Consider the following 18,782-nt stretch of genomic DNA (forward strand, 5'->3'; position numbering starts at 1 on the left):
CCACATCACTGAAGTCCCTCATCCCTGGTACCATTCTGGTCAATCTCCCCTTAACCTTCTCTGCTCTAAGGAGAACAACCCCAGCTTCTCCAGTCTCTCCACGTAACTGAAGTCCCTCATCCCTGGTACCATTCTGGTCAATCTCCCCTTAACCTTCTCTGCTCTAAGGAGAACAACCCCAGCTTCTCCAGTCTCTCCACGTCACTGAAGTCCCTCATCCCTGGTACCATTCTGGTCAATCTCTCCTTAACCTTCTCTGCTCGAAGGAGAACAATCCCAGCTTCTCCAGTCTCTCCACATCACTGAAGTCCCTCATCCCTGGTACCATTCTGGTCAATCTCCCCTTAACCTTCTCTGCTCTAAGGAGAACAACCCCAGCTTCTCCAGTCTCTCCACATCACTGAAGTCCCTCATCCCTGGTACCATTCTGGTCAATCTCCCCTTAACCTTCTCTGCTCCAAGGAGAACAATCCCAGCTTCTCCAGTCTCTCCACGTCACTGAAGTCCCTCATCCCTGGTACCATTCTGGTCAATCTCCTCTACACCCTCTCCAAGGCCTTGACATCCTTCCTAAAGTGCGGGGCCCAGAATTGGACACAATACTCCAGCCGAGGCCGTACCAGTGTTTTATAAAGGTTTAGCGTAACTTCCTTGCTTGTGTACTCTATTCCTCTATTAATAAAGTCCAGGATGATTTGTGTACGTACACCCCCCCCCCCCGGTGTCTCTGTTCCTGCTCCCCTTTAAAATTGTACCATTTAGTTTATATTGCCTCTCCTCATTCTTCCTACCAAAATGAATTACTTCACACGTCTCTGTGTTAAATGTCACCTGCCATGTGTCTGCCCATTTCACCAGGCTGTCTCTGTCCTCCTGAAGTCTGTTTCTATCCTCCTGTAATGGAACACTAACACCAAACGTTCCAAAACCTCGTGGAGTAAAACATTTGAAAGCTGCTGAATGTATCAGCTCCCAAGGTTGGTGCCACGTGCTGATGACACAATCCCTTCTGTGATAACTCCATGTAGTGAGACAAGGAACTCGAAGAGGCGAGGTATTAGAATTAATACGAGTACTTTATTAAACGACTGCGAAACAACCAGGCAAGCCTGCATCCAGGCATTGCACCTTTGCTGACCTTAACAGGAAGCAAACCCCTGACCTTGACAGGAAGCAAACCCCTGACCTTAGCAGCGGCATTGGCTGTAGCACCACCTGGTGGATAACCTTAATCATAACATCCCAGATTACTATATCCCTCCCCCCCTTAAGATTTCAGTATGAATTTCTTAACAAACAACCATTCCTAAGGGTCACATAAGAAGTCTCCCTTCACCATGTTCCATACTTGACAAATCTAACAGGTCAGTATCAATCTCTCTGGTGGCTTGCGAGATCTTTGTGAATGTCTGACAGTAAAGTCCCTGCTTGTTTGTGGTGAAGCCACCAGCTGCTCCTGAGCAGTGCTCGGAGTATCTGACTCTGCAGCGATGGTTTCCTCTTGAAGAACAGATTCCTGTGGAATTGTCTCTGTCCCTGGTGGTGGCACCACAGATGAACTTGGACAACTGGGGGCAAACCTGTCCTCAGCCATTGCATCTGGAACCTTCATTTCAATTTCCCCTTGTCTGGGAAGTATCTGATCTACATGTCTGCGTACTACCCTACCATCACCCAACATGACCTTGTATGATACGGGGCCGGTCATTGAGTCTATGAAGCCAGGAATCCACTTTGGTCCATAACTGAAATTCCTGGTAAGGATCGCATCTCCTTCTCCAAAACTTCGGCTCTTTGTTCTTTTGTCATGGTTCTCTTTTTGTTTGTTTTGTCTGTTTTCCATTTTCCTTTTCAGGTCTGGGTGGACAATGTCAAGAGTGGAGCGTAGTCTACGACCTAATAACATCTCAGCAGGAGAGAGTCCTGTGGTAGATTGAGGTGTTATTCTGTAGCTGAACAGAACCCGTGACACTTTGGCTGCTAAACTCCCTTCTGCACTTTTTTTCATCATCTCTTTAAATGTTTGTACGGCTCTCTCCGCAAGTCCATTTGAGGACGGATGATATGGAGCTGAAGTCACCTGCACTATGTCATTTTTTCTCAAGAACTCTTTTGTCTCTGTACTCACAAAACAAGTGGCATTGTCACTTACCACGATCTCCGGTAGCCCTTGATTACTGAAGCTCCAATGCAGGCAGTCTATAGTACAGGTAGACTACCCTTTATCCGGACTTCCGAAAACCGAAACCCTCTAAAAACCGAAGGTTTTTTCGGTCAGCGTAAGTCGTGCGCACGACATGACCAGAGTGGCGCACGACTTACAGGCCTAGCCGGATAAGGGATAGTGTAGCATTTTTCCGCACTTCTGAAAACCGAAATCGCTCAGCGTAAGTGTACCAGCCTTTATCCGCACATCCGAAACCAGAAAACCTCTGAAAGCCGAAAGTGGAGCAAAGCATGACTTCTGAAAACCGAAATGCGCACGACCACGACCCCCGCCGACCCCCACCCCCGCCGAACCCCACCCAATTTCGGATAAGAGATAGTGTACCAGCCTTTATCCGCACATCCGAAACCAGAAAACCTCTGAAAGCCGAAAGTGGCGCAAAGCATGACCCGACACTGCTGATGCTTGACCCACGCAGGTGTTATGCTGCTCTGTGTGATATTTGCTGCTCTCTTAGATATTTGCTGCTATTTGCTGCTTTCTTAGATATTTGCTGCTCTCTTAGATATTTGCAGCTCTCTTAGATATTTGCAGCTCTCTTAGATATTTGCTGCTCTCTTAGATATTTGCTGGCTTTTAACAATTTGTGAAAATGCTAAAAAGAGCTGCAGATACCCCAATGGGTAACAGTGAGAAGCAGAGAAGGAAGCATCACTCATTATCGATATCGCAGAAAGTGGAGTTATTGCAGAAGCTTGATCGTGGTGTGTCTGTACGACATCTTACTGAAGAATATGATGTGGGAAGTACCACCGTATATGACTTAAAGAAACAGAAAGACAAGTTGTTGAAATTTTACACTGACAGTGATGACCATAAACTAATGAAAATTAGGAAAACATTGCATAGGGCAAAAAATGAAGATCTTGACCGTGTGCTGATTGAGTGGATTCGACAACGCAGAGGTGAACGTGTGCCACTGACTGGTTTGATGGTCATGAAGCAAGCTAGAATATACCATGAAGAACTGAACATTGAAGTTGAGTGTGAATATTCAGAAGGTTGGCTGCATAAATTTAAGAAGCGTCATGGTATAAAATATCTGAAAATCTGTGGTGAAAAAGCTTCTGCTGATCATGAAGCAGCTGAAAATTACATAGATGAGTTTGCAAAAATAATATCGGATGAAAACCTCGGTCCTGAACAAATTTACAATGCTGATGAAACAGCTCTGTTCTGGCGCTACGTTCCTAGAAAAACATTAGCAACGGCTGATGAGAGTGCACCAGCAGGTTTTAAGGATGCTAAGGACAGGTTGACTGTTCTTGGGTGTGCCAATGCTGCAGGCACACACAAGTTAAAGTTGGTAGTGATTGGAAAAAGCCAACATCCGAGATGTTTGAAAGGTGTATGCAATTTACCTGTGCATTATTATGCGAGCAGGAAAGCATGGGTAACCAGAGGAATATTTTCTCACTGGTTCAATAACCACTTCGTACCAGCGACACGAGCTCATTGCAGGCAAGTTGGACTGGAAGAAAACTGCAAAATTTTATTGTTCCTGGACAACTGCTCCGCACATCCCCCTCCTGAACTTCTTGTGAAAAGTTATGTTTTCGGCATTAACTTTCCCCCTAATGTGACATCTTTAATACAGCCTTGTGACCAAGGAATTTTACGCTCCATGAAGAGCAAGTATAAAGACGTTTTTTTGAACTCTATGCTTGATGCAATCAACAGAGGCGAAGGAATCCAAAGCTTCCTGAAAGAATTCAATGTTAAGGATGCCATTTATGCAGTTGCTAATGCTTGGAACGATGTTGACAAACCAACATTAACAAATGCTTGGCACAGACTTTGGCCTTCAATGATGTTTCATGAAGATGGACCTGCAGATGACGAGTTTGAAGGATTTCCTGTCAGTCAGGAGAAGATGATGATATCAAACCTCCTCACTTACGCCAAAGGTTTATCATCCGAAAGTGTAAATACGTTAGAGGAAGCTGACATCGAAGAAGTGCTGAACATTGACAATGATGCGCCTGTTGTGAATTCGTTGAGTGATGGGGAAATTGCTGAAATGGTGTTAAATAAAGACAAGCATGAGGACAGTAGTGATGATGATGATGATGACATTGTGAACACAGGTGACAAAATCCCCATAGACGATATGGTGACAATGTGTGATCAGTTAATTGCTGGCCTTGAAAAACGTGCATTTATCAGTGAGCAAGAGAGTATGCAAGTTTACTCAATTAAAGAGAGACTGCTTAGACAGAAACCAATGTTAATGAGACAGATGACACTGGAAGAAGTCTTTAAAAAGGCCGTCTGTCGTAGTCATGCTTCATCACTTGAGAATCCTGTTCCTGGCCCATCTTCAGATGTCCAACTCCAACCTGATGACAACACTGATGTACCATCTTCTCCAAGATCCTCAAGCCAGATGTAATGTACCTTTATTGCATGTTTATGTACAGGTATTTAGCTTAGTTTGTACCTGTACATGTTTGAAGTTTTACTGAATGTTTTCCTTACAAATAAACTGTACTACAGTATTTATCCCTGTAACTACAGTATTTATAGTCGTTATTTTCGGATAAGGGATAGTGTATCCTTTATCCGCACTCCCGAAAACCGAATTACCTCTGAAAACCGAAGTGTTTTCGCGCACCTTCCGAAATCCGAAATTTTCCTAAAACCGAAACACGGCTGGTCCCGAGGTTTTCGGATAAAGGATAGTCTACCTGTAGTAGTGGCGGAAGCAGAATTTACAGGATAAACATCCATCCATTTGGAATGTGCATCAATGATTATGAGGAACATCTTCCCCATGAATGGACCCGCATAATCTAAGTGCAATCTTCTCCATGGTTTATCCGGCCACTCCCAGGGGTGGAGAGGAGACGCTGCTGGTGCCTTCCGGTGTTCCTGACAAGTGCTGCATGTCTTGACTAGATTTTCTATCTCCTCATCTAGCTTTGGCCACCACAAGTAACTCCTAGCCAAGGCTTTCATACGCAAGACCCCAGGATGACACTGATGTAGTTGCTCTAGGATAGACTGTTGTGCTGGCTGTGGAATAATCACTCGTGCTCCCCACAACACGCAACCATCCTGCACACTCAGCTCTGTTTTCCTGACACTATAGGGTGTGAAGTCAGCCCCTTCCGAATGCTGTGGCCATCCCCTCACCACATATTCTCAAACTCTAGACAGTACTGGATCTTTACCTGTCCATGTTCTTACTTGCTCTGCAGTCACAAGTGCCGTGTCAGTGTCCTCCAACATCAACACTCTGTCCTCTGGAGCTGCACGGATAGGTGTGCCTGGCAGTGGAAGATGGCTCAACGCATCTGTGTTCCCATGGTACTTGCCCACCTTGTAGACGATGACACGTCATGGCCCACCTCTGGATCCGGGGTGACACCATCTGTGGAACTGCTTTTATTTCATTGAAAAGAGAGATAAGAGGTTTATGATCAGTGCATATGGTGAACTTCCTGCCATATATGTAATTGTGGAACCTCTGTAACCCAAACATTACTGCTAACCCCTCTTTGTCTAACTGGGAATAGTTTTTTTCCACTGGTGTTAGAGTTCGGAACATAAACCCTATTGGTCTTTCAGTTCCATCTTCCATGCAGTGTGAAAGAACTGCCCCCACCCCGTAAGGTGAAGCGTCACAAGAGAGAATGATGTCTTTCTCTGCATTGTAGTGAACCAGCACATCCGACGACAGCATCAGTTTCTTGGACTGTTCAAATGAAACCCCCTGCTCCTCTCCCCACTGCCACTGTGTCTCCTTGTGCAGTAGTTTGTGAAGAGGTGTTAACACCGTTGACAAGTTTGGTAAAAACCTGCTATAATAGTTCAGCAGTCCCATTTTAACTCGGCCACATTTGTAGGAGCAGGGCCATCCTGCAGTGCTTGTACCTTCTCCTTGAGTGGATGGAGGCCAGTGGCGTCCACTTTGTGTCCCAGGAACACTACCTCATTCCCCAGGAAAGTGCACTTACTCCTCGTCGCCAAATGTGATAACTCCATGTAGTGAGGCAAGGAACTCGAAGAGGTGAGTTATTAGAATTAATACGAGTACTTTATTAAACGACTGCGAAACAATCATAACATCCCAGATTACTATACCTTCCCAATCCAATCCCTTCCCAATCCAATCCCTTCCCAATCCAATCCCTTCCCAATCCAATCTCTTCTCAATTCAATCCCTTCCCAATCCAATCCCTTCTCAATCCAATCCCTTCCCAATCCAATCCTTTCCCAATCCAATCCTTTCCCAATCCAATCCTTTCCCAATCCAATCCCTTCCTTATATACACCTGCTGCCCCTTGTGCTGGTGCTCACTGGCATCAACTACCGTTCCCTTTCATCAAGCTTTCCTCTTCACCCTCCAACCTGCCGTCATCACCTCCTCCTCAAACGCCCAGCCTCAGCTCCAGCTCCTCTCCAGTCACCATCTCCTCTCTACCACCACTTCCCTTGCTCAGGTCCTGGAATAGTTGTCTTCCCCCAGCTCTCTGCCCACTTCTCCAAACGATCCCTTTGACCAGAAGCTGGTCAGAGTCGTCCTCAGCGGCTGCCACCTTGCTCCTTGACCTGTCCATTCGCCGTGATGGTGCAGCTCCCTCAGTACTGCCCCTCCGACAGTGCAGCGCTCCCTCAGTACTGCCCCTCTGACAGTGCGGCGCTCCCTCAGTACTGCCCCTCCGACAGTGCGGCGCTCCCTCAGTACTGCCCTTCCGACAGTGCGGCGCTCCCTCAGTACCGCCCCTCCGACAGTGCGGCGCTCCCTCAGTACCGCCCCTCCGACAGTGCAGCGCTCCCTCAGTACCACCCCTCCAACAGTGCGCGCTCCCTCAGTACCGCCCCTCCGATAGTGCGGCGCTTCCTCAGTACTGCCCCTCCGACAGTGCGGCGCTCCCTCAGTACTGCCCCTCTGACAGTGCGGCGCTCCCTCAGTACTGCCCCTCCGACAGTGCGGCGCTCCCTCAGTACTGCCCCTCCGACAGTGCGGCGCTCCCTCAGTACATCCCCTCCGACAGTGCGGCACTCCCTCAGTACTGCCCCTCCGACAGTGCGGCGCTCCCTCAGTACTGCCCCTCCGACAGTGCGGCGCTACCTCAGTACTGGCCCTCCGACAGTGCGGCGCTACCTCAGTACTGGCCCTCCGACAGTGCGGCACTCCCTCAGTACTGGCCCTCCGACAGTGCGGCACTCCCTCAGTACTGTCCCTCCGACAGTGCAGCGCTCCCTCAGTACTGACCCTCCGACAGTGCAGTGCTCCCTCAGTACTGCCCCTCCGACAGTGTGGCGCTCCCTCAGTACCGCCCCTCCGACAGTGCGGCACTCCCTCAGTACTGACCCTCCGACAGTGCAGTGCTCCCTCAGTACTGACCCTCCGACAGTGCGGCACTCCCTCAGTACTGTCCCTCCGACAGTGCAGTGCTCCCTCAGTACTGCCCCTCCGACAGTGTGGCGCTCCCTCAGTACCGCCCCTCCGACAGTGCGGCACTCCCTCAGTACCACCCCTCCAACAGTGCGCGCTCCCTCAGTACCGCCCCTCCGACAGTGCGGCGCTCCCTCAGTACCGCCCCTCCGACAGTGCGGCACTCCCTCAGTACCACCCCTCCAACAGTGCGCGCTCCCTCAGTACTGCCCCTCCGACAGTGTGGCGCTCCCTCAGTACCGCCCCTCCGACAGTGCGGCACTCCCTCAGTACTGCCCCTCCGACAGTGCGGCACTCCCTCAGTACCGCCCCTCCGACAGTGCGGCACTCCCTCAGTACTGCCCCTCCGACAGTGTGGCGCTCCCTCAGTACCGCCCCTCCGACAGTGCGGCACTCCCTCAGTACCGCCCCTCCGACAGTGCGGCACTCCCTCAGTACTGCCCCTCCGACAGTGCGGCACTCCCTCAGTACCGCCCCTCCGACAGTGCGGCACTCCCTCAGTACTGCCCCTCCGACAGTGCGGCACTCCCTCAGTACTGCCCCTCCGACAGTGCGGCACTCCCTCAGTACCGCCCCTCCGACAGTGCGGCACTCTCTCAGTACCGCCCCTCCGACAGTGTGGCGCTCCCTCAGTACCGCCCCTCCGACAGTGTGGCACTCCCTCAGTACTGCCCCTCCGACAGTGCGGCACTCCCTCAGTACCGCCCCTCCGACAGTGCAGCGCTCCCTCAGTACCGCCCCTCCGACAGTGCGGCACTCCCTCAGTACTGCCCCTCCGACAGTGCGGCACTCCCTCAGTACTGACCCTCCGACAGTGCGGCACTCCCTCAGTACCGCCCCTCCGACAGTGCGGCACTCCCTCAGTACTGCCCCTCCGACAGTGCGGCACTCCCTCAGTACCGCCCCTCCGACAGTGTGGCGCTCCCTCAGTACCGCCCCTCCGACAGTGCGGCACTCCCTCAGTACTGCCCCTCCGACAGTGCGGCACTCCCTCAGTACTGCCCCTCCGACAGTGCGGCGCTCCCTCAGTACCGCCCCTCCGACAGTGCGGCACTCCCTCAGTACCGCCCCTCCGACAGTGCGGCACTCCCTCAGTACCGCCCCTCCGACAGTGCGGCGCTCCCTCAGTACCGCCCCTCCGACAGTGTGGCGCTCCCTCAGTACTGCCCCTCCGACAGTGCGGCACTCCCTCAGTACTGCCCCTCCGACAGTGCGGCACTCCCTCAGTACTGCCCCTCCGACAGTGCGGCGCTCCCTCAGTACCGCCCCTCCGACAGTGCGGCGCTCCCTCAGTACCGCCCCTCCGACAGTGCAGCGCTCCCTCAGTACCACCCCTCCAACAGTGCGCGCTCCCTCAGTACCGCCCCTCCGATAGTGCGGCGCTTCCTCAGTACTGCCCCTCCGACAGTGCGGCGCTCCCTCAGTACTGCCCCTCTGACAGTGCGGCGCTCCCTCAGTACTGCCCCTCCGACAGTGCGGCGCTCCCTCAGTACTGCCCCTCCGACAGTGCGGCGCTCCCTCAGTACATCCCCTCCGACAGTGCGGCACTCCCTCAGTACTGCCCCTCCGACAGTGCGGCGCTCCCTCAGTACTGCCCCTCCGACAGTGCGGCGCTACCTCAGTACTGGCCCTCCGACAGTGCGGCGCTACCTCAGTACTGGCCCTCCGACAGTGCGGCACTCCCTCAGTACTGGCCCTCCGACAGTGCGGCACTCCCTCAGTACTGTCCCTCCGACAGTGCAGCGCTCCCTCAGTACTGACCCTCCGACAGTGCAGTGCTCCCTCAGTACTGCCCCTCCGACAGTGTGGCGCTCCCTCAGTACCGCCCCTCCGACAGTGCGGCACTCCCTCAGTACTGACCCTCCGACAGTGCAGTGCTCCCTCAGTACTGACCCTCCGACAGTGCGGCACTCCCTCAGTACTGTCCCTCCGACAGTGCAGTGCTCCCTCAGTACTGCCCCTCCGACAGTGTGGCGCTCCCTCAGTACCGCCCCTCCGACAGTGCGGCACTCCCTCAGTACCACCCCTCCAACAGTGCGCGCTCCCTCAGTACCGCCCCTCCGACAGTGCGGCGCTCCCTCAGTACCGCCCCTCCGACAGTGCGGCACTCCCTCAGTACCACCCCTCCAACAGTGCGCGCTCCCTCAGTACTGCCCCTCCGACAGTGTGGCGCTCCCTCAGTACCGCCCCTCCGACAGTGCGGCACTCCCTCAGTACTGCCCCTCCGACAGTGCGGCACTCCCTCAGTACCGCCCCTCCGACAGTGCGGCACTCCCTCAGTACTGCCCCTCCGACAGTGTGGCGCTCCCTCAGTACCGCCCCTCCGACAGTGCGGCACTCCCTCAGTACCGCCCCTCCGACAGTGCGGCACTCCCTCAGTACTGCCCCTCCGACAGTGCGGCACTCCCTCAGTACCGCCCCTCCGACAGTGCGGCACTCCCTCAGTACTGCCCCTCCGACAGTGCGGCACTCCCTCAGTACTGCCCCTCCGACAGTGCGGCACTCCCTCAGTACCGCCCCTCCGACAGTGCGGCACTCTCTCAGTACCGCCCCTCCGACAGTGTGGCGCTCCCTCAGTACCGCCCCTCCGACAGTGTGGCACTCCCTCAGTACTGCCCCTCCGACAGTGCGGCACTCCCTCAGTACCGCCCCTCCGACAGTGCAGCGCTCCCTCAGTACCGCCCCTCCGACAGTGCGGCACTCCCTCAGTACTGCCCCTCCGACAGTGCGGCACTCCCTCAGTACTGACCCTCCGACAGTGCGGCACTCCCTCAGTACCGCCCCTCCGACAGTGCGGCACTCCCTCAGTACTGCCCCTCCGACAGTGCGGCACTCCCTCAGTACCGCCCCTCCGACAGTGTGGCGCTCCCTCAGTACCGCCCCTCCGACAGTGCGGCACTCCCTCAGTACTGCCCCTCCGACAGTGCGGCACTCCCTCAGTACTGCCCCTCCGACAGTGCGGCGCTCCCTCAGTACCGCCCCTCCGACAGTGCGGCACTCCCTCAGTACCGCCCCTCCGACAGTGCGGCACTCCCTCAGTACCGCCCCTCCGACAGTGCGGCGCTCCCTCAGTACCGCCCCTCCGACAGTGTGGCGCTCCCTCAGTACTGCCCCTCCGACAGTGCGGCACTCCCTCAGTACTGCCCCTCCGACAGTGCGGCGCTCCCTCAGTACTGCCCCTCCGACAGTGCGGCACTCCCTCAGTACTGCCCCTCCGACAGTGCGGCACTCCCTCAGTACCGCCCCTCTGACAGTGCGGCGCTCCCTCAGTACCGCCCCTCCGACAGTGCGGCGCTCCCTCCGCACCGCCCCTCCGACAGTGCGGCGCTCCCTCAGTACCGCCCCTCCGACAGTGCGGCACTCCCTCAGTACCGCCCCTCCGACAGTGCGGCGCTCCCTCAGTACCGCCCCTCCGACAGTGCGGCGCTCCCTCAGTACCGCCCCTCCGACAGTGCGGCGCTCCCTCAGTACTGCCCCTCCGACAGTGCGGCGCTCCCTCAGTACCGCCCCTCCGACAGTGCGGCACTCCCTCAGTACTACACTGGCGTGTCAGCCTAGATTTTTGTGCTCAAGTCTATGAAAGTGGGGCTCGAACCCATGACCTTCTGACTCAGAGGCGAGAGTGCGGCCCACTGAGCCCCGGCTGACGCCATGTGTACGATAGGAAAGTGTGTGAGTCACTGTCTCCTACTGTGAGCTGTGCATTTACCTGCTTTACTCACATAAACCATCCAGGGTGCCACTAGCCTGGCTGAAAGTGGCTAACACAGTGTGGAGCGGGATATAAACCTGGCATTTTCTAACCATTCCAAAGAATTGCGAGATTCTACTTGGCAGCTTTAACCTCTTAGGTTCGTGATCTGAGTAACGATCTTCCAGCGCTGTTAATCTTCAATATTACCTCTGGTTTGTCATCGATGGTTAGTTTTTGCCCGCAGGCTGTGTTACTAAGTCCCAAGCATTGATAAGTGTTGATGATACTGGTGACATTTTCAGGCAGCATTCTGGAAGCGCTCTCTGTGCCGTGTCTGATGTACTCTGGGATTCTGTCTTAAATCTGATATCTCACCCACACCATCTACTCTCAAGAGCTGTTAGACTGACCTATCTCTGTTCCCAGTGACTCAGTACGCAAATGCACCATCTGGATGGAATGGGCCCATTTACATCGAATTCACACCACAGAAACAGGCCATTTGGCCCATCTGGTCCATGTCGGTGTTTCTGCTCCACACGAGCCTCCTCCCAGCCCGCTTCACCTCACCCCATCACCATCTCCTTCCATTCCTTTCTCCCTCATGTGTTTATCCAGCTTCCCCTTAAATGCATCGACGCTATTCGACTCGACCACTCCCTGTGGGAGCGAGTTCCACATTCTCACCACTCTCTGGGTAAAGAAGTTTCTCCTGAATTCCCCATTGGATTTATTAGTGACTCTCTTATATTGACGGCCCCTAGTTCTGGTCTCCTCCACAAGTGGAAACATCTTCTCGACGTCTACCCTATCGAACCCCCTTCAGAATCTTAAAGACGTCCCTCAGCCTTCTCTTTTCTAGAGAAAAGAACCCCAGCCTGTAGTGTATGTGCCTTTAAGAGCCCCCTGTGTACTGTAATGCCGGTAATGGCCACTCGGGCTATATAAGCCTGTATATTGTGTTGTATCAGTTAGTTCACCTCCAGACTTTGTTCAGTAAACACCTGTGAAACTAACTCCTGCCTTCAGTGTCTCTATTAACACACGGACACAACAGTGGTGACGAATTGGAAACGGACTTACCTGCAATTCAGCAGCACCTCAAGGACATCGATTCCTCAGACGTCCAAAGTCGAAGAAAAGCAAGAAAAAAAATAAAAACTGTGGTTTCACCAGCTAGCCGAGCTGGTGACAGGTGCTGCAATAATCCTTCCTGGGCGGCGGGCTGGGGCTCCATCGGCTGGCTCTGTGGCGAGGCCAAGCAGCGAAGGCGGAGTCAAGCAGAAACAGACGGGGGGGGAGCACTCGGGAGACGGCCGGCGCTGCAAAGCAGGCCGGCGTTCGGGCCTAGCAGAGGGGGGGGAAAGTCCAAGAGAGTCCGGCGGGAACGAGTCTCCACCTGTAAATAAAAAAATTAAATTAAAAACACCGCGGAAAACAGCGTTGTCAGCAGCAGCAGCAGCGGGAAAGCGCGGGGAGCGCCATTTTTTTCCAGGATGCCTAAGGCTGGCAATATTGATGCTTTTGATAACGATATAGAGGATTGGACCACATATGTGGAAAGAGTGGAGGTATATTGCACAGTAAATGGGATACAAAATGATAAAAAGGCGTCAGTACTTCTAAATCTAATGGGCGCATAGACATACGGGCTGTTACGAAACTTAATCACTCCAGCCAAACCAAAGGACAAGAATTTTAAGGAAATTGTTGATACCCTACAGGAGCACTTAAGCCCAACACCGCTGCTGATAGCAGAACGATTCAAATTCTTCAAGAGGAATCAACACAAGAATGAAAGTAACGCTGATTACCTCACCGAATTAAGAAAGCTATCAAAGCACTGCCAATTCGGGGCAGGACTGGCAGATACTCTTCGAGACAAATTCGTCTGTGGTCTCCTAAGTGAAGGAACAGAGAAAAGGCTGCTTTCTGAGAAAGATTTGACACTGGACAAGGCTTTCAGTATGATAGCAAAATACTGCAGATGTTGGAAATCCGAAATAACAACAGAAAATGCTGGAAAAATAAGCAGGTCAGGCAACATCCGTGGAGAGAAATTTGAGTTGACGTTTCGGGTTGGACCCTTCTTCAAAACTGGAAAGAAAAGAAACTGGATCGGAGGCAGGGCTGCGATCGGACAAAAGAATAAAAGAAACAAAAGAAGTAAAAGAGATTAGAAGCTAGACGAGATGGTGATATTCAACGGGTCATCCTCCGGCATTTCCGCTACCTCCAAAGTGATCCCACCACCAAACGTATCTTCCCCTCCCCTCCCCTTTCAGCATTCCGCAGGGACCGCTCCCTCCGAGACACCCTAGTCCACTCCTCTATCACCCCAAACAGCCCTTCCTCTTCGCCTGGCACCTTCCCGTGCAAGCGGAGGAGATGTAACACCTGCCCCTATACCTCCCCCCTTCCCACTGTCCAGGGCCCCAAACACCCCTTCCAGGTGAAACAGCGATTTACTTGTACTTCTCGCAATCTAGTATACTGTATTCGCTGCTCACGATGCGGTCTCCTCTACATTGGGGAGACCAAACGCAGATTGGGTGACCGCTTTGCGGAACACCTCCGTTCAGTCCGTAAGGGTGACCCCGAGCTTCCGGTCGCCTGTCATTTTAATTCACCGCTCCATTCCCACTCGGACCTCACCGTCCTTGGCTTCCTGTATTGTTCCACGGAAGCTCAACGTAAACTCGAGGAACAGCACCTCATCTTCCGATTAGGCAGTCTGCAGCCTTCCGGACTCAATATCGAGTTCAACAATTTCAGATCATAAGCTCGGCCCCCATTTCATTTTCTCTTGTAATTGTTCCACTCCTTTCCCCCGCCCCCCCCCCCCTTTCCTTTTGTTTCTCTCTCACACCTGGCAGCTATCTTTCGCCAGTACACTTTACACCTAATCCCAGCCTATCACCATCTCGTCTAGCTTCTAATCTCTTTTACTTCTTTTGTTTCTTTTATTCTTTTGTCCGATCGCAGCCCTGCCTCCGATCCAGTTTCTTTTCTTTCCAGTTTTGAAGAAGGGTCCAACCCGAAACGTCAACTCAAATTTCTCTCCACGGATGTTGCCTGACCTGCTGAGTTTTTCCAGCATTTTCTGTTGTTATTAAGGCTTTCAGTATGGCTGTATCATACGAAGCAGCCGCAAGAGGAGCTGCAGAGATACAGCAAAATACACAGGACTTCGGCACCCATGAAATGACACAGGGTTTTGAGAGATGTTATCGCTGCGGCAGATCCACCCATGACCAGAGGGACTGCTGGGTCAAGGACAAAGCATGCAGGCAATGCGGAAAGATTGGACACATTGCACGGGTATGCCGATCTGGGAAAAAAAAATCCACGGACAGGAAAAAAAAAATCAATAAAGTACAGAAAGGTACAAATGATGACGGACAGTAGCTCCGAAGACCAGAAGAGCGATAGCGACTCCGGAAACAAGAGACTAAGCTGTCTCAAATTACATAATGTAATTGCCAAAGAAGATTACCAGACCATTTGAGTTACCCTCATGATAGCAGGGTCCCCAGTTAAAATGGAGCTAGATACAGGATCAGCTCTGACCGTCATAAATCGACGGGATTACGAGCGGCTATTTCCGCATATACCTTTAAAAGACACATCCATTATCTTGAAAACATATACGGGGCAGAAAGTATACCCCAAAGGAAAAATAAGGGTGCCTGTTGTATACAATGGCAAGGCCCACAGCCCCGAGACTGGAGAAGCAGCGGACCTGCGCGGGAGCAGCCCGAGGCGGCGGAGTATAAGAGGGAGCAACCAGAGGCACCGAGGCCCACAGCCCCGAGACCGGAGAAGCAGCGGACCTGCGTGGGAGCAGCCCGAGGCGGCGGAGGATAAGAGGGAGCAACCAGAGGCACCGAGGCCCACAGCCCCGAGACCAGAGAAGCAGCGGACCTGCGCGGGAGCAGCCCGAGACGGCGGAGGATAAAAGGGAGCAACCCGAGGCAGCGAGGCCCAGAGCCCCGAGACCGGAGAAGCAGCGGACCTGCGCGGGAGCAACCCGAGGCGGCGGAGTATAAGAGGGAGCAACCAGAGGCACCGAGGCCCACAGCCCCGAGACCGGAGAAGCAGCGGACCTGCGCGGGAGCAACCCGAGGCGGCGGAGTATAAGAGGGAGCAACTAGAGGCACCGACCAATCCAGGTTCCGGGAGAGAGGTAAAAAGTAATCCAAGTGTGACGTCAGCAGGAAGCAGGTAAGTGATTGGTTGGTGAGTATTTCTCTCTTTTCAATACAAGCTTGAATTCTGTGGTGATAAATTTCTAGGGTCTCTGTGTTGTAGTGGGGACAGTTGGTAAATAAAGCGCCCTAGAGTATACCTGTAACTGGGGTGTTGAATAAATTTTTAAATTAATTAAAGGAGTAAGTCATGGCAGGAGAGCTCAGACCCGTGTTCTGCTCCTCTTGCTCCATGTGGGAAGTCAGGGACGCTGCCAGTGTCCCTGACGACCATGTGTGCGGGAAATGCATCCAGCTGCAGCTACTTGTAGACTGCATTGCGGCGCTCGAGCTGCGGGTGGATGAGTTTTGGAGCATGCGCGATGCTGAGAGGGTCGTGGATAGCACGTTTAGCGAGTTGTTCACGCCACAGAGTAGGGCTGCACAGGCAGAAAGAAATTGGGTGACCATCAGGCGGAGCAACAGAGGCAGGCAGGAAGTGCAGGGAACCCCTGCGGACATCCCCCTTTCAAACAGGTATACCAAGTTGGATACTGTTGAGGGGGATGACTTACCAGGGGAAGGCAGCAGCAGCCAGCTTCCTGGCACCAGGGACGCTTCTGCTGCTCAGAAAGGGAGGAAAAAGAGTGGGAGAGCAATAGTGGTAGGGGATTCTATCGTAAGGGGAACAGATAGGCGTTTCTGTGGCCGCAAACGTGACTCCAGGATGGTTTGTTGCCTCCCTGGGGCCAGGGTCATGGATGTCATTGAGCGGCTACAGGGCATTCTTAAGGGGGAGGGGGAGCAGGCAGAGGTCGTGGTCCACATTGGGACCAACGACATAGGTAGGAAGGGGGATGAGGTCCTGCATCAAGAATTTAGGGAGCTAGGTAACAGATTAAAGAGCAGGACCTCAAAGGTTGTAATCTCTGGATTACTCCCAGTGCCACGTGCTAGTGAGTATAGGAATAGGAGGATAGAGCAGATGAATGCGTGGCTAAAGAGTTGGTGTAGGGGGGAGGGTTTTACTTTCCTGGATCACTGGGCCTGCTTCTGGGAAAGGTGGGACTTGTACAAGTCGGACGGGTTGCACCTGAACCAGAGCGGGACAAATATCCTTGCGGGGAGGTTTGCTAGCACTGTTGGGGGGGGTTTAAACTAACTTGGCAGGGGGATGGGATACAGAGGGGAGCTGAAATAGGGGGTGATGTGCTGCCAATTATAGAGAAAAAAACAAGTCAGCTTGGTAGACAGGGCAAATATATAAGGGCAAGGCTGGATGGCATCTATTTTAATGCAAGGAGTCTTGCAAATAAGGTGGATGAACTGAAGGTGTTGATAAACACATGGGAGTATGATATTGTTGCTATCACGGAGACATGGTTGAGGGAGGGGCAAGACTGGCAGCTCAATATTCCGGGGTACAGAATCTTCAGGCGAGACAGAGGGGGAGGTATAAGAGGAGGAGGTGTCGCAATATTAATTAAGGAGTCAATTACTGCAGTAAGGAGGGATGATATATTAGCAGGTTCCTCTAATGAGGCCATATGGGTGGAGCTTAAAAACAAAAAGGGGGCAAGCACTTTGCTGGGAGTGTACTATAGGCCTCCAAACAGTCAGGGGGAGATAGAGGAACAGATATGTAGGCAAATCTCAGAGAAATGTGCAAATAATAGGGTAATAATAATGGGGGATTTCAACTTCCCCAATATTAACTGGGATAGTCAGAGTGTGAAAGGCTCAGAGGGTGTAGAATTCTTAAAGTGCATCCAGGAGAGCTTTTTGAGCCAGCATGTAGAAAGTCCTACAAGAGAGGGGGCGGTACTGGACCTAATTCTAGGGAATGTGGCCGGCCAAGTGGAAAAAGTGCTAGTAGGTGAGCACTTTGGTGACAGTGACCATAATATGGTGAGATTTAAGGTGGTCATGGAAAAGGACAGGGATGGGCCGGAAATAAAGGTTCTAAATTGGGGGAAGGCCGATTTTAATAGGATAAGGCAGGATCTGGCCAAAATGGACTGGGATCAGCTACTTGTAGGAAAATCCACATCGGAGCAATGGGAGGCTTTCAGAAGGGAGATTGAGATCATACAATGGCAACATGTTCCCGTAAAGGTCAAGGGTGGTTCCAAAAACCACAGGGAACCTTGGATGTCAGGGGATATACGAGAATGGATTAGGAAAAAAAGGAGGGCTTTTGGCAGATACAAAAGGCTAAAGACGGAGGAAGCCCTAGAGGAGTACAAAAAGTGCAGGGGGATACTTAAAAAAGAAATTAGGAGATCAAGGAGGGGCCATGAAATAACACTGGCGAGCAAAATAAAGGAAAATCCTAAGATGTTTTATAAGTATATTAAGGGTAAGAGGATAACTAGGGAAAAAATAGGGCCCATTAGGGACAAAAGTGGCAATCTGTGTGTGGAGCCGGAAGATGTAGGAAGGGTTCTAAATGAATTTTTTGCATCTGTTTTCACTATGGAGAAGGACGATGTAGACGTAGAAATAGGGCGGGGGGACTGTGATATGCTCGAACATATTAACATCGAGAGGGAGGAGGTATTGGCGGTTTTAGCAGGCCTAAAAATGGATAAATCCCCAGGCCCGGACGAAATGTATCCCAGGCTGCTGTGTGAGGCAAAGGAAGAGATTGCGGGGGCTCTAACACATATATTCAGGACCTCTCTGGCCACAGGGGATGTGCCAGAGGACTGGAGAACCGCTAATGTAGTACCATTATTCAAGAAGGGAAGTAGGGAAAAACCGGGGAACTACAGGCCAGTGAGCCTAACATCAGTGGTAGGAAAATTATTGGAAACAATTCTGAGGGACAAAATTTGTCTCCACTTGGAGAGGCAAGGATTAATCAGGGATAGTCAGCATGGCTTTGTCAAGGGAAGATCATGTCTGACTAATTTGATTGAATTTTTTGAGGGGGTGACTAGGTGTGTGGATGAGGGTAACGCAGTGGATGTGGTATACATGGATTTCAGTAAGGCCTTCGATAAAGTCCCGCACAGGAGACTGGTCAAGAAGGTAAGAGCCCATGGAATCCAGGGTGCCTTGGCACATTGGATACAAAACTGGCTTAGTGGCAGAAGGCAGAGGGTGATGGTCGAAGGTTGTTTTTGTGACTGGAAGCCTGTGGCCAGTGGGGTACCACAGGGATCGGTGCTGGGTCCCTTGCTGTTTGTGGTCTACATTAATGACTTGGATATGAATGTAAAAGGTATGATCAGTAAGTTCGCGGATGATACAAAAATTGGTAGGGT

The 18,782-nt window shown here is 52.3% G+C and overlaps 1 pseudogene; it reads right to left on the reverse strand.

Annotated features, from left to right (window-relative positions):
• The window catches only part of LOC147086638 (uncharacterized), a 31,833-nt pseudogene extending 20,198 nt beyond the window's left edge, over positions 1–11,635 (reverse strand).
• Positions 11,636–18,782: the final 7,147 nt, after the last annotated feature.

This window comes from Somniosus microcephalus, unplaced genomic scaffold, assembly GCF_052327205.1.
Source record: "Somniosus microcephalus isolate GS21.2 unplaced genomic scaffold, FLI_Smic_1.0 unresolved_chr7, whole genome shotgun sequence".
NCBI lineage: Eukaryota > Metazoa > Chordata > Chondrichthyes > Squaliformes > Somniosidae > Somniosus > Somniosus microcephalus.